This window comes from Lampetra fluviatilis, chromosome 74 (assembly GCF_964198595.1).
Source record: "Lampetra fluviatilis chromosome 74, kcLamFluv1.1, whole genome shotgun sequence".
Classification (NCBI taxonomy): domain Eukaryota; kingdom Metazoa; phylum Chordata; class Hyperoartia; order Petromyzontiformes; family Petromyzontidae; genus Lampetra; species Lampetra fluviatilis.
The window spans coordinates 1972318-1989368 of NC_136348.1; the positions used below are offsets into that span (position 1 = coordinate 1972318).

At 43.5% G+C, this 17051-nt stretch overlaps 1 pseudogene; it reads right to left on the reverse strand.

Moving 5' to 3' along the window:
* Positions 1–17051, reverse strand: part of LOC144953344 (uncharacterized) — a 201380-nt pseudogene that overhangs the window by 131795 nt on the left and 52534 nt on the right.

Genomic DNA, 17051 nt, shown 5'->3' on the forward strand with positions numbered 1-17051 from the left:
AAACATTTGTTAAAAATACGTTTTAATTAATCTGCAATTATTTTTACGTCAATACTCGAAGGGAATATTTATTACATTTCCAGTACAATGCAAACTATTTCCGTTCCAGGAATACCAAAGCGTTAAAGTATCATTCCCCATGATTTCCTTAATAGTTCACATTTGTTCACTGTACATCTATGTTGAAGTCAAGGCCATATATCCAACGAACGCGTCATCAATGTACATCCTGGAATCGGTTATCTAAAGTCGATTAATACCAACCAAAAAAAGCCATATACTTGAAGAAAATGCGTTTAAAATGTTGAGTAAAGATGTAACTGGACGCATCCCAAATTTAGCTTAACGACTACAATTGAACCCTCTCACAACCAGTGCTCATCACACCACTTCGGCTAGAAATCCGATAATATTACAAACCACCACTGTGCACGTCATTAAACTATCACAAAAACTGTAAAACTAAAATGGTCAAAATTACACACAAAAGTACTCAAGACAGCTTAATAGGTATAACCGCATGCAACATTATATTTCAGTCATCCCTGACTCTCGGTTTGATCGTCGAGCCACTCCATTACATCCAGCCATCTCTCGGGATCCAACTGCATGGGATGGAGGGTGGAAAATTCTTCAGGACTCAATGCAGCACCTTGAACTTCAGCTTTTGATTTCAGTTTCCTATCATTGTGGACCTTCTGATGCCTTTTAAGAGTTGACGACTGTGAAAATGCCTTCCCACACACAGAGCACAGGAATGGTTTCTCGCCCGTGTGTGTTCTCTGATGAATCTGAAGATGTGATGACCTTGCAAATTTCTTCCCACACACAGGGCACAGGAATGGCTTCTCGCCCGTGTGTGTTCTCTGATGAATCTGAAGATGTGATGAGTTTGCAATTTTTTTCCCACACACAGAGCACAGGAATGGCTTCTCGCCCGTGTGTGTTCTCTGGTGTCTCTGAAGATTTGATGACCGTGCAAATGCCTTCCCACACACAGAACACAGGAACGGCTTCTCGCCCGTGTGTGTTCTCTGGTGTCTCTTAAGACTTGATTGCCGTGAAAATGTCTTCCCACACACAGAGCAATTTAATGTCTCCTTGCCCCCGTGTGCGTGGGGCTTTGGAGAGCGTCTCTTGTCCATATGAGCGTAGTAACAGTAGCGGTGTTATCGGCCGCAAGTATGTTTAGCGTTGAGTTTTGGATTTTGTTAACTGCTAAAACAAGAACGACACTCGCGTCTAACCGAGGCACAAAAAATCCCGTAAATTTGACGACGAACACGTTTAAGAGTTTATCCGCGAAAATAGACACTTACTTGGAGATTCACGGTATATCGATGTCTGTAACCCGTCTGAAGATGTCGCCACGAACTCTCCCGACGCAAAGTCGCCTAACTGTCGACACAGCAATTGTGCTCGCCAGGCTGCGTTGTCTCGCGGTAGAAGGTCGATCAGCAGAGCGACGAGTCGAGCGTCCAACCTCATCAAGTTCCCTCTCGAAATGGCATTGAGCTCTGCTTCTGAGCTGCCTTATAACTCCCCCCCTAAGATCCAATCCTTTGTCTTTCAGGATATTTGCATTCGATTGTTAATTTTGGAAGGCACAATCCGCATGTCTATTAACATACCGAAGCGTAATGTGCCAATTGTGCTTCATGCATGAATATGCATCTCAGTGTGTAATTGTGCGCTTATTTTGAATAAATGGAAAAACTTCGTCCTCGATTTAAAGTGAATGCAGAGAAATTAGCATGTAACTTTAGAAAAGGAAGAAAGCGGCCTTCTCCACGAGGGAGTGAAACCCAATAGGTAATATTCTTTTACAGCGTTACAATGGATAGGTTGTAGTTCATAGGTTATAATATTATATTTCACTATGATAGAGCTTAACATGTAAGAGTATACAATATCAGAGTTGATCAAATGCGACAATCAAGGGCGTCAATCGGGTGAGTTTGGTCAGAGGCTTTAATCAAATGCGTCATCCCATCACGGAACACCACTTCCCTGCGTTTATCACAGCAACAGAAGCAACTCCAGCAGCAACAACAGCAGCGACAACAACCGCAGAAACATCACATTTTCAGGGCGACGCAGCTACTTCCGATTCTGCTGTCCAGCTGTTTGTAGTCGTTTCACATATTCTACCCTTGTTTCGCACGTCCATATTACATACATACATTTTACATGCATACATGTTACATACTCACGAGCATAGTGTGATTCTTAGAGGACCACGGTGTGAAGCTAAGAATTCGAATGAGATTCGAATATCACACTTCAATGTAGGTGTTCTAATCTGTAACACTAGTTTATGATGTTATTTTATAGCGTTATAATGTATCGCTCACAGCTTATATTGTTAGAGTTCACAACATTATAGTTTACTATAACACTAGTTTGTAGTGTTATTTTAAAGCGTTACAATGTATAGCTCATAGTTTAAAGGTTATATTGTTAGAGTTTATAATGTTAGAGTATGCAATGTGAGTTTACAATTTGAAAGTTTGTGGACGTGCCCTGTTCTCGTGGGACCCGACACGGATTTGGAAATATTTGCTATGATCATGTCTGAGCTGGGATGAGCGACTAATGCTTACTTTGTTTAATCATAACTGTGTGTATGTGAGTGTCATGGGGGTTTAGTGAATAGTACTCATGAATGAACTCGTACTTCTTTCGGATATAAATTGAAATCATGTTGGTAGAACAAGTCGCCTGCCTTTTCTAGACGAATTGTTATCTTAAAGTGCGTCCGTAAATATACTGCTAAAATACACAGCATAGGGAAGGCTGCCTTGTTCTGGAGATGTAGTTTGGGTAAGGCGCTGTGACCGGTTGATGACACGGATTCTGAAACAATGGAGTTAAACACTCGCTGCTTGGCCCCGTCGACAGCAGCAAAGGCTGTCATATACCGCCCCATTTACGAGTTGGCTCTTTGGGGCTGTATAATGTTTATAGTTGAAGGTGCTAGGTGTTGTCTTCTTCTAACAGCTACTAACGTGCGTGTGTTGTCTGTTTTTACGATTTGTCCATTGATGTTGTTTTTTTTATTGCGGCGTTTTTTTGTTGAGTTCTGTCACTTGAGTGTTGCAGTTTGTTTAAGAATTCGTCACGTGAGCGTGGTGTTTTGCTTATGGGAATTTCTGTTTGTCACATTTTGTGATTGTTATAATAATTGTAACGATTCATAATCTCATGAGTTTATAATGGGTTTGTGCGTGTATTTATATTCAATGACATCTAGCAGTGAAAATCGTGATTGAAATATGACCATGTTGTAATTGTAATAATTTGTATCCGATTTTTGCACGTACACTATACATACATATGAGCAGAGTGCGATTCATTTACGACCACACTGTGATTCTAATGCTTCTAATGATATTATAATACCTTACCTCCGTTTATATGGTTGTAAATTATAACACTAGTTTATAATCGTTTAATGTTTAGTGTTATCGTTTATAGTATTACAGTTTACATGTTATAGAGTACAGTTTATCCCCGACATACTTCGGGATTAGGGACTGGTACGTTGATGAACGATTCACTACGGGGACCTTTCCCCTCAAGGAACACGTGTTAATCGGGTAGACAGCCAAGATGCTGCCGGTTAAGGGCACACTTGTGTGACGGAGATCCTCCACCTGACATTATCTTCACATGTTTTTGCTAGGAACATTATAAAATAAAGACCGGACAAACATTTGTTAAAAAAAACGTTTTTATTCATCTGCAATCATTTTTACGTCAAAACTCGAAGGGAATATTTATTATGTCCTATGTTCACACATTTCCAGTACAATGCAAACCATTTCCGTTTTAGGAATACCAAAGCGTTAAAGTATCATTCCCCATGATTTCCTTATTAGTTCACCACATTTGTTCACTGTGCGTTTATGTTGAAGTCAAGGCCATATATCCAACGAACGCGTCATCAATGTACATCCTGAAATCGGCTATCTAAAGTCGATTAATACCAATCAAAAAAAGCCATATACTTGAAAAAAACCGTTTAAAATGTAAAGATGTACCTTCAGACGCATTCCAACTTTAGCTCAACAGGAACACTGAACGACTACAATTGAACCCTCTCACAACCAGTGCTCATCACACCACTTCGGCAAGTAATCCGATAACATTACAAACCAACAGTGTGCACGTAATTAAACTAAAAAACTGTAAAACTAAAATGGTCAATATTATAACAAAAAAAGTACTCGATACGGATGAAAAGGTATAACCACATGACGTAATATTTTTTCAGTCACCCCGAGCTCTCTGGTTGACTCTCGAGCCACTCCATTACATCCAGCCATCTCTCGGGATCCAACTGCATGGGATCGAAGGTGGAAACTGCTTTAGGACTCATTGCAGCACCTTGAATTTCAGCTTTTGATTTCAGTTTCCTATCGTTGTGGACCTTCCGATGCCTTTTTAGAGTTGACGACTGTGAAAATGCCTTCCCACACACGGGGAACAAGAATGGCTTCTCGCCCGTGTGTGTTTTCTTATGATTTTGAAGAGTTGACGACCGTGAAAATGCCTTCCCACACACAGGGCACAGGAATGGCTTCTCGCCCGTGTGTGTTCTTTGATGAGTTTGTAGTGTTGATGCCCGTGCAAATGCCTTTCCACACAAAGAGCACAGGAATGGCTTCTCGCCCGTGTGTGTTCTCTGGTGAGTTTGACGAGTTGATGCCCGTGCAAATGCCTTCCCACACACAGAGCACAGGAATGGCTTCTCGCCCGTGTGTGTTTTCTCATGAGCTTGAAGAGTTGATGCCCGTGCAAATGCCTCCCCACACACAGAGCACAGGAATGGCTTCTCGCCCGTGTGTGTTCTTTGATGAGTTTGAAGAGTTGATGAGTCTGCAAATGTCTTCCCACACACAGGGCACAGGAATGGCTTCTCGCCCGTGTGTGTTCTCTGATGAGTTTGAAGATGTGATGACTGTGCAAATGCCTCCCCACACACAGAGCACAGGAACGGCGTCTCGCCCGTGTGTGTTCTCTGGTGTCTCTTAATATTTGATGGCCTTGAAAATGCCTTCCCACACACAGAGCAATTGAATGGCTTCTTGCCTCCGTGTACGTGGGGCTGTGGAGAGCGACTCTGCTCCATGTGAGCGTAGTAACAGCAGCGGTGTTATTGAGTCAAAAATACGCTATCGGCCGCAAGGATGTTTAGCGTTGAGTTTTAGATTTTGTTAACTGCTAAAACAAGAACGACACTCGCGTCTAACCGAGACGCAAAAAAAATCCCGCTTATTTGACGACGAACACGTTGAAGAGTTTGTCCGCGAAAATAGACACTTACTTGGAGATTCACGGTATATCGATGTCTGGAACCCGTCTGACGATGTCGCCACGAACTCTCCCGACGCAAAGTCGCCTAACTGTCGACACAGCAATTGTGCTCGCCAATCTGCGTTGTCTCGCGGTTGAAGGGCGATCAGCAGAGCGACGAGTCGAGCGTCCAACCTCATCAAGTTCCCTCTAGAAATGGCATTGAGCTCAGCTTCTGAGCCGCCTTATAACTCCCCCCCCTAGGATCCAATCCTTTGTCTTTCAGGATATTTGCATTCGATTGTTAATATTGGAAGGTACAATCCGCATGTCTATTAACATACCGAAGAGTAATGTGCCCATTGTACTTCATGCATGAATATGTAAGTGCATCTCAGTGTGTAAAAATGCGCTTATTTTAAATAAATGGAAAAACTTTGTCCTCGATTTAAAGTGAATGCAGAGAGATGGCTGGATGTAATGGATTGGCTCGAGAGTCAAACAGAGAGCTCGGGATGACTGAAAATAAATTATGTCATGTGGTTATACCTTTTAAGCCGTGTCGAGTACTTTTGTGTGTAATTTTGACCATTTTAATTTGACAGTTTTTGTGAGTTTCGTGACGTGCACAGTGGTGGTTTATAATGTTATCGGATTACTTGCCGAAGTGGTGTGATGAGCACTGGTTGTGAGAGGGTTCAATTGTAGTCGTTAAGTGTTCCTGTTGAGCTAAAGTTGGAATGCGTCTGTAGGTACATCTTTACTCAACATTATTAACGTTTTTTTTCAAGTATAAAGCTTTTTTTGATTGGTATTAATCGACTTTAGGATGTACATTAGAGCCTAGTCTCACATGGGTTGGACGCGCCTTTTGGCGTCATCTGGTCCAACCCATGTGAGACTAGGCTCTAAGGAAATCTGTCTCGGGTGTGGACCAATCAACTTCAAGGACAGTGCACATTATCAGAGTTATGTCTTTTGTTTGTATTATGACTGCAGGTATTGTGGTCTATGCAAATATGACTCCTTGTAAAAAGGTGTCAGTTTTGTTGCTAGATAGAAGGGTAAAAAACCAATTATCATACTATAAACTGGTTTAATAATTTATTACACCATAAACGGAGGTACAGTATTAAAATATCATTAGAAGTATTGAATAGCACTCTGCTAATAAATATGTATAGTATATGTTTAATCGAACAGGTTTTTGGGTTAAATTGCGTAAGTAAAAAATATATTTTGTTAAACCCGCCACATGAAAAGAGTAAGGATTGTCAATAAAACAGAACATGACAATTCGTTACTAAAGCATGTCTATTCCGGTCACTATTCTTCAATTGGGATTACCGTTGGCACGGCTATTTTAGTACACACAATCGACAGGAAGTACAAGTTCAATGGGTTCACTTAATTCGCATGCCTAATGTACGTTGATTAACATATACATAATCCATACTGCAATGGGTACCCATAGCCATATATATATGTACCCATTAACACCCCGCCCTTCCCCACTTCGCGCAAGAAGAGCACACACGTTTTGTCATCACATCTACCTCTCTATTTACGGAACGAAACAGGAGGACGTCTCCACAAAAACTGGTCGTAGCCTAATGAAACTAGTTGTAATTACTGGCGAAACGTCGTACTCAGATTGTAAATGTTGTGGCTTGGCTCTCCAACACACCATTGTGCTGGACTAGTAACGAATTAGCATGTCCTGTTCACGTGACAAACCTTACTAATTGGGTGTGTGGGTGGTGGCGGGTTTAATGACACATTTTCATATTTAGGCGATTTATGGATACGGTATTCGAATCTCATTAGAAGTATTAAAATCGCAATCTGCTCATATAAAAGAAAGCTTACGTTCAATCGACCCGGGGGTTGGATATGCTAACTGTGGGGGTGCAGGGTTAGAATCGAATTCAAATTCCTAGAATAACAATATTGTCGTATTATAATTTTATTGTGCTTGACTGTATGTTACGTGTAAATGCAAATTGTTAGTCGTAAATGCGAGGCAGGGGTTAAGAGGTGCATGTTTAATCCAGTGTTCGTCTCGATCAAGCAAAATTAGTTCAAAGTCGGTCATAAAGGAGTACGAGTTATTTCATGAGTAGTATTCGCTGAGCCCCCAGATACTAACCTACACACGGTTATGGTTAAACAAAGTAACGTTTAGTCACTTAATTTTCAGCTCAGACATGATCATCGCAATAATTTCCGAAGACGTGTGGGTTGGTCCCGCGAGAGCAGGGCCTGGCTACAAATAGTCGAGCACCAGAAACAGCAGAATCAGAAGTAGTTGCGTCGCCCTCAAAATGTGTTGTTGCTGCTGCTGTTGTCGCTGCTGTTATTGTTGCTGCTTTAGTTACTTCTGTTGCTGTTATGCGTCGGGTGGTGGCTCATTTACTCATCACCACCCATATTCATCAACACAAATCATCAGTATCAACACCCATTATCATCACCAATCATCATTATCACTATCAACTCACCATCACCAACCATCGTCACCACCACCACCCAACCATCACAACCAACATTCATCATAACCACCACCAATCATCCATCATCATCAACACCCATAATCACAACAACCCATCATCATAACCTCACCACCCATCATCATAACCTCACCAATCATTACCACCACCCATGATCATCACTACCACCCATCATAATCACTACACATTATCATCACCAACCATCATCATTACCACCCTTCATAATCACCACCCATCATCATCATCACCACCATCCATTATCAAGATACATCATCATCATCATCATCACCACCCATCATAAATTAACAAACACACACAGCTACAAACATAGTTATGTAACCTGACACAGACATAGATAACAGACACACACAAATAAACAATCTCATTAACAACTTAATTATAAAAAGCCCATATTACCACTGCCAGGATAGGTGCACACAGACAAATCCTTTACACAATAATAATTTACATGGAACTCAAATTCCCACTTAGTACAACCACCTCACTCACTTAAATATAACTACAGATCAATAACTATACTACAAACCTGAATTTAAAACTAAATAAACCAATGGGATGGTGTTTATACGCTTGAAATGTAATGAATGAAATGCAAGTTAATAATTCCAATTAAACAAAAAATAACTACGAACAAATATGAAGCCTGAGGCCTAGGTATATGCCAGATCTCATGGCCAGGCATCGCTTCAGTCCTCGCCGCAGTAACGGCGACATCAAAGACAGCACAAAGCGAGGGGGCAATTGTTTAACGTCGAACCGAGGGCTCTGCTGTTTCCGGTGACGCACACCACCCGCACTGCACCACGTGGTGCGCCCGCCAAGCGCGTGGGGGCGGAGCCTCGCTGTAGTGACGTCACGTCTGTTACGTCATAGCCACGCCTCCACCCGCAGTCGAGAGGAATGCGCACGAGTGAGCAGCAGCAGAAGAAGCCTTTGCAGAGCGAATCCTCAACGAGATGAGAGCGTCCCTGTTGACGATGCGTGTTGTTTATTTTTATTGCACGTTTTGACTACAAACTAAAGCTTCATTATTTTTGTATATGTTGGTATTTTGATTTTCTGCAACCAAATTAGGACTATTAGTTTGATTACTTGGCATGCTCTGATATGTTGCTGTTACTGTCATTGTTTAGACCCAAAGCAAGTCAACATTTAAAACGTTCATAACTGACCTGTTTAAATCTCATATAATATGATTAACATGTCCATAATGATTGTGTTCTGATTGCCTGCATTATTGTGCCCTGCATTACATGTTTTGAACGTTATCCAACACGGGGGAGGAGTCTGCCTTTTAGTTCAGACCCTAGCTGCTGCCATAGACGTCTCCTATCTGTGACGTCACAGCCACATGGGCGGTATCTCTGACATCATGTGACCTACGACGTCATTCTCAGGTTATAACAAATGATTTAAGTATGGTCATTTGACCCCAATGACCTACAAGACATAGGGGGGGGCCTTTATCAAGCAGTCGATTAATAACAAATGGGCTGTGCATCAACATGCTTGTCTGGATTAGAGGTTAAACATCACGGTTATGTCTGGCGATTATGTTTAATGCAATAGGCAGTTGGAATAAACATGTTCGCGTGGGTGGATGAGTGAGTGATCTGACGCACGCGTGAGTGGGCAAACAAGCGGGTGAGTGGACTTGTAAAACAAACGGCACGAAAGTGATTTGATTGGTACAGCGAGTGGTCAAATATGTAATAATTGAGAGGATGAGTGATTCAAAAGGCTGATAAATCTGAGCGCTTTTACAACCTCCCCAGGCCCTCCAACATCAAACAGAAACCATTCATTTCCAACAACATGGACAGACGACGCAAGTGGGCTGAGATCTTGGAGGACTATGAATGTAAGTCCCAGTTACCTGCATCACGTGGCTTTTATGCAGAGGAGGCAGCTCCCTGATTAATTATTTTTAGTGGACGTGGCTTGGTGGTGATGGGAAGAGGTAACGGTCAAGGGTGGCAAACAGCATGGATTTGGAGCTGCGTTTCAAGCATCTTTGTTTAAACAGGGGTCTCAAGTTCATGAAATTGATGATCTCAACATGTACACTATGAGATCTCTTTTACCAGTTGATCTCATAGTGTAAATGCTTACCCCGAGCTCTCAATACTCTGATATTGTGTTTGAGTTGTACACCTTCTGGTGTCATCTGGCCCTACACCAATGGGGACTAGGCTCTAAAGAAAGCCGTCTCGGGTGTGGGCCAATCAACTTCAAGGACAGTGCATATTATCATCCTTATCAGAGTTGCTTCTTTTTGTTTGCTTTTTTGACTACTTGTGTTGTGGTCATTGCAAACATGATGCCTTGAATAAAGGTGTCAGTTTTGTACCAGTTAAAAGGGTAAAAACCTACTATTATATCTCAACATGCTTACAAAAATATGACTTGTAAAGTTTTACTGCCAAGTGATTAATATTTCTCAACAGCAGGTCATGGTATGTGTTAAGAGGTAATTGCAGGAATCTCAGAATTAGTTGTGTGAATATCCACGTGCTTCGTTCTCTAAGACATTACTCGTCCTTTGAATTAATTTTGTTTTCCGTAGCCCGGGAGTCATGGCGCCAGTCGACCACGTGGGGGGACATTATGGATGAAGTGGACCCTTTCCCAGGCCAAAGCTATGAAAATCGTTCCCCAAAGGTGTGTATGGGGTCTATGGAGGTCAAACACCACATTCTCTCCACACTCCCACACTATTGCACCAAAACATCACTACACCTCACATCACCACACCATCTCTTCACATCACCTTTCTCATCACATCACACCACCACCAACTCAATACAATATACTCTTAGGTTTTTTCGGTAAAGTCACGTATGTGACTCTTTCTTAGGTTTTTTCCGTAAAGTCACATACGTGAGTAGGAATCCTTGCAGTCACGAAAGCTTCAAATCGAGAATCAATACAATATCATAGAGCCTCATAAAGCATCAATACCATCACAAGGCACCGTCTCTCCAGAACATTCCACAATTTCACCTCTCCATATCGCAACACCATCTCCCAACACCATCACTCCATCCCTCCATCATCACGTCATGCCATGAGTTAATGTGCATGTTTGCATCCGTACATAGATGTGCCAGTATGCATTTTTGTTTGTCTATGTGCCCGTCCATGTTTGTGTGCCTACGAGAATGGATGTTGTCCTGAGTGCGAATGTCTGAATGGTCATGTGCTTATCTTCGCGTGAACAGAGGAGCATTGGGGAGGTGAAGAACTTCAGCGGAGTGAAGCGTCTCCAAGAGGACAAGCGCCTTGCGAAGGAGAAATGCCCAATGGAAGAGAAGCGCCCCAATGAGGTGAAGCGCCTCGCCAAGTTGAAGCACCAAACGGAGCAGAAGTGCCTTCGAAACAAAATCCTCAACGACGTGAAACGCGTCATGGAAAAGCGCCTCCTTGAAGAAACGCGCTTCATGGAGGAGAAGCGCCTTCGCGAGGTGAAGCGTCTCAAGGAGAAGCATCTGGAGGGAGAGAAGCGCCTCATAGATGTGAAGCGGGTGGAAGAAGAGAAGCGCCTTGTCGAGGAGCAGCGCCTCATTGAGGTGCAGCGGGTCGAGGAAGAGAAGCACCTCATGGAGGAGAATCGCCTCTTTGAGGTGAAGCGTCTCATAGAGCTGAAGCGTCTCGAGAAGAAGCAGAAGCGTCTTGAGGAGAGGCGCTTTCGCAAGGTGAAGCTCCTCGAGTAGAAACGTCTCATGCAGGAGAAGCGCCTCGTTGAGGTGAAGCGCCAAGAGGAGGAGGAGGAGCACTTGATGGAGGAGAAGCGTCTTGTGGAGCAAAAGCGCCTCGAGGAGGAGGAGCGCCTCGCCAAGATCGAGCGACAATGGCTCCAGACCGATACCACCAGCAGCAGCACCACTACCACCGCCGCCACCACCGCCACTACCGCCGCCACCACCACCGCTGCCACGTCCTCCAATCCTGTGTTGAGCCCAATTGCTCCGAGCTTTGGAGAAGAGGGCTTCCAAGAAGATAAAGCAAACGCCGGAGTCGCTGAGCCACGGTAAACCACTCTGCGTGTGCGCCCTGTGTGTTTATTTTTGTTATTTATTGCCATGCTTCTCACGCAGCATCAGCCTTACTCGGTCTCAAAACTTTTGATCAGGAGCATCCTGCCAAGTTTGGTCGCATTTTGCAAGAAAGTTGCTACTGTTTTTGATCCAAATTGAACGATTTGCATTGCTTGTGTGGGTTCATTAACAGGGAAAAAGCTGCAGAACCTCACCAGAACAGGTGGCTGCATAATCCACACGGAGAATGTGGCCAAACGTGGAAATCAAACCCAGGTCAATGTTGCTGTGAGGCACAGGTGCTCAAGCCCTGTCGCGCTCTCAAAATTCACAGACACTGCAAACCCCACGTGTACATTCCGCTATACTGAGGACAGATTTATTTTCATAACTGGTTTCTGGGTTAGACCACATAACAAAGTGGGAATATCTTCACCATGTAACCCTCCATCCACCGTGATATTTTTGCTGTCTATCGCCTGTGTCCAGGCCAGGTGCCAAGTCGCCTCGTAATGCACAGCGACGGCTACCACTGAGAGGGGTGTCCAATTTAAAACGCGATGAGATGAGAGATGCGAGAGGCTCATCGCATGCAATGCACTCTGAGATGCATTCGACGTCAAGGGAGGTGGCTCTCTCAACCACAAATCACCGACGGACACTTTTTTGAAATCGTGGATGTGTTGAAGCGACCAAATGGTCGTGCACTCATTCTTCACCGCTAACAGTTCAGATCTTGCTTCCCGCCCTGGCTATTATTGCTGCTGCATTGACCACACAGATCCACACCCATTCCGTCAAAGTGGACGTTCAGGATCTCTATCGATGCCATTTGAAATGCTTAGGACATTTATGTGCAAGGGGTCAATTAGAACATACATTTAAAAATGTCAATCTCGATTTGAAGTTTTCGTGACTACAGGGATTCATACTCTTTGGTTATATCGATAAATTCACGTAGGTATGAAATCAAATAAATTAAATCACGACGTTTCGATGGCCATGTCGTTATTGCAAGAAAATGTATTACTGTGGTTTCCCACCTGATGATTGCTTGTTTTGCAATCGAAACGTCGTGATTTATTTTATTTTATACCTACGTGACGTTACCGAAAGAACCAAAAAAATGTCACTTCAAATTATTCAGCTAAATTTGCACAGCAACGCCACCCACTACTGTGAAACTACAGCAGTCTGTGTGAGACACAGCTGCACCTATCTCAAGGATAGCCTGGCGCCATGAGAATGACAGCACCAATACTAAGCACACTCACTGGCCATGTCGTTATTGCTGTTTTTATTCAGCTCGAATTAATCCGCCACACATTCCACCCACGGACGATGGGGAGATGGCCATGTCTCCCGTAGCAGCAAGGTGGAACGGTGTCGTGTTGTCTCTTCACAGATCTGAGCCAGTGCAGCCCTCCTCCTCACTCGTCCAGGCCTTTGAAGTGATGACAGGGGTTGTGGAGAAGGAGACGAATGAAGAGGTGAAGGAGGAGATGATGGAGGATGAGGTAGAGACAGAGGAGGAGAAATCGGAGGAAGAGAAGGCAAAGGAGGACGAGATTGTGATGGTGACAATGGAGGAGAACACGGAGGGAGAGGAGAAAGACAATACAGAGATGGAGGACAAGGAGACAACAAAGGATGAACAGATGGTCGTGGTGGAGGACATGGAGACGACGGACAAAGGGGAAACAATAGTGGTAGAGGAGGAAGAGAAGACGGTGGTGGAGATGATGGTGCCGGAAGGTGAGGAGGAGATGAAGGAGGAAGAGATGGTGCTAGCGGAGGAGAAGAAGATGGAGAAGATGGAGGTGGCGCAGGAAGAGGAGGAGGAGGTAGAGGAGAAGATGGTGGTGGAGGATGAAGAAGAGGGGATGGAGGATGAGACGGAGGAGAAGATGGAAGAGGTGCAGGTCGAGATGCACGAAAAGAAGAGGAAGCGAGGGGGCCTCGCTCGAGTGGCGAGAGCGATGGCCTCACTCCTCCACCGCGTGCTGCTTTATGGTGGCAGGTCCACCGCTCAGTAGGGGTGGTGGCGGTGGTCGTGCATCGGTGCCAACCGTGACCACTATCACCACACTACCCACCCACCCCGTGATACTCGCTACACACACCACACGGTTCCCCAGAGAGACGGTGCCACTGGGACCACAGCTGGGGAATGAAGCTGAGCAGCAGATGCCAGGACTACAGCGGAGAATGACTGCTGCCATGAGACCTCACATCACACATACACACGGGACTAAACCATTAGCATAGCCGGCCCCACACTGGGCCCCTTCCATGCTGGTTTTCATTAAGGCAGTCCTCATGGGATGACCTTGCCATGGTTTCCAGGACATGGTCGCAATAGCATTTTATTGTGCTTGAATTTATGTTACGTGCAAATGCACATCATTAGTCGTAAATGCGAGGGAGGGGTTAAGAGGTGCACGTTTAATCCAGTGTTAACATTTATTTTAGCATCAGATTTAAGGACACTGTTGTTGATAAGAATTCATCTGGACGTGGCACGTGCCTTGTTCTACTCGATCAACCAAATTTAGTACAATGTTGGTCATACAGGAGTGTGATTTCATTCATGAGTAGTATTCACAGAGCCCCTATGACACTAACCTACCTAAAGTTATGGTGAAACAAAGTAATCTTGAGTGACTTAATTCTCAGCTCAGACATGATCATCGCAATCATTTCCAAAGACGTGTGGGGTCCTGCGAGAGCAGGTCCCGACTACAAACAGCTGGGCAGCAGAATCGGAAGTAGCTGCGTCGCCCTCGAAATGTGATGTTGCTGCTGTTGTTGTTGCTGTTGTAGTTGCTTCTGTTGCTGTGATAAACGCAGGGAGGTGATGTTCCGTGATGGGATGACGCCTTTGATTAAAGCCTCTGATCAAACTCACCCGATTGACGCCCTTGATCGTCGCATTTGATCAACTCTGATATTGTATACTCTCACATGTTAAGCTCTAACATAGTGAAACGTAATAGTATAACCTATGAACTACAACCTATCCATTGTAATGCTGTAAAAGAATATTACCCATTGGGTTTCACTCCCTCGTCGAGAAGGCCGTTCTCTTCCTTTTCTAAAGTTACATGCTAATTTCTCTGCATTCACTTTAAATCGAGGACAAAGTTTTTCCATTTATCAAAATAAGCGCACAATTACACACTGAGATGCACTTACATATGCATGCATGAAGCACAATGGGCACATTACCCTTCGGTATGTTAATCATCTTCAGACAGGTTACAGACATCGATATACCGTGAATCTCCAAGTAAGTGTCTATTTTCGTGGATAAACTCTTAAACGTGTTCGTAAATTTTTAGGGATTTGTTTGCGTCTCGGTTAGACACGAATGTCGTTCTTTAGCAGATAACAAATCCAAAACTCAACGCTAAACATCCTTGAGGCCGATAGCGCACTTTTGACTCGGTAGCAGCAGCGGTGTTATCACGCTCACATGGAGCAGAGACGCTCTCCACAGCCCCACGCACACGGAGGCAAGAAGCCATTCAATTGCTCTGTGTGTGGGAAGTCCTTTTCACGGCCATAACATCTTCAGAGACACCAAAGAACACACACGGGTGAGAAGCAATTCCCGTGCTCTGTGTGTGGGAATGCATTTGCACAGTCATCAACTCTTCAAGACCATCAGAAAACACACACGTGCGAGAAGCCATTCCTGTGCCCTGTGTGTGGGAAGACATTTGCACAGTCATCAACTCTTCAAGATCATAAGAAAACGCACACGGGCGAGAAGCCATTCCTGTGCCCTGTGTGTGGGAAGACATTTGCACAGTCATCAACTCTTCAAACTCATCAAAGAACACACACAGGCATAAAGCCATTCCTGTGCTCTGTGTGTGGGAAGAAATTCGCACACTCATCAACCAGGAGCAGGCATCAGAAGGTCCACAATGATAGGAAACTGAAATCAAAATCTGAAATTCAAGGTGCTGCAATGAGCCCTGAAGAAGTTTCCACCTTCGATCCCATGCAGTTGGATCCAGAGAGATGGCTGGATGTAATGGAGTGGCTCGAGAGTCAACCAGAGAGCTCGGGGTGACTGAAAAAATATTACGTCATGTGGTTATACCTATTAAGCCGTATCGAGTACTTTTGCTTATAATTTTGACCATTTTAGTTTTACAGTTTTTTTAGTTTAATTACTTGCACAGTGGTGGTTTGTAATGTTATCGGATTACTTGCCGAAGTGGTGTGATGAGCACTGAATTGTAGTCGTTTGGTGTTCCTGTTGAGCTAAAGTTGGAATGCGTCTGTAGATACATCTTTACTCAACATTTTAAAGATTTTTTGTCACGTGTATGGTTTTTTTTGATTGGTATTAATCGATTTTAGATAGCTGATTTCAGGATGTACATTGATGACGCGTTCGTTGGATATATGGCCTTGACTTCAACATAGACGCACAGTGAACAAATGTGAACTAATAAGGAAATAATGGGGAATGATACTCTAACGCTTTGGTATTCCTGGAACGGATATGGTTTACATTGCACTGTAACTGTTTGAACATAGGATATAATACATTCGGTTCGAGTTTTGACTTAAAAATGATTGCAGATGAATAAAAACGTATTTTTTACAAATGTTTGTCCGTTTATTTATTCATATCAACAACGTGTTTAAAGCGAGTTTCAGGTGGAGGATCTTCGTCACACATCTGCCCTTAACCGGCAACATCTTGGCAGTCTCCCTATTTAACATGTGTCCCTGGAGGGGATAGGGCCCCATTATAAATCGATTCACAACGTTACGGTCCCTAATCATCAAGTATACAGGGAATCCTGTACGCTATGACATGTGAACTGTAACACTATAAACGATAACACGAAACATTAAAATACTATAAACTAGTTTAATCATTTATAACACCAAAAACAGAGGTACGCTATTATAATCTCATTTCAAGAATTAGAATTACAATCTGTGCATATGAATGTATAATGTACGTGCAAGCGAACTGTGCTCGTATGTACGAATGTAATTTGCATATATGGCCTTTGGACATGCGAACCGGTGGTCGAATATGGGAATTGGGGGGTGCAGGATTATGATCGGATTAAAATGATTAGAATATCACTATGGTAGTATTATAATTACACTGAGCTAGAATGTATGTTATATGTAGATGCACATCGTGAGTCGT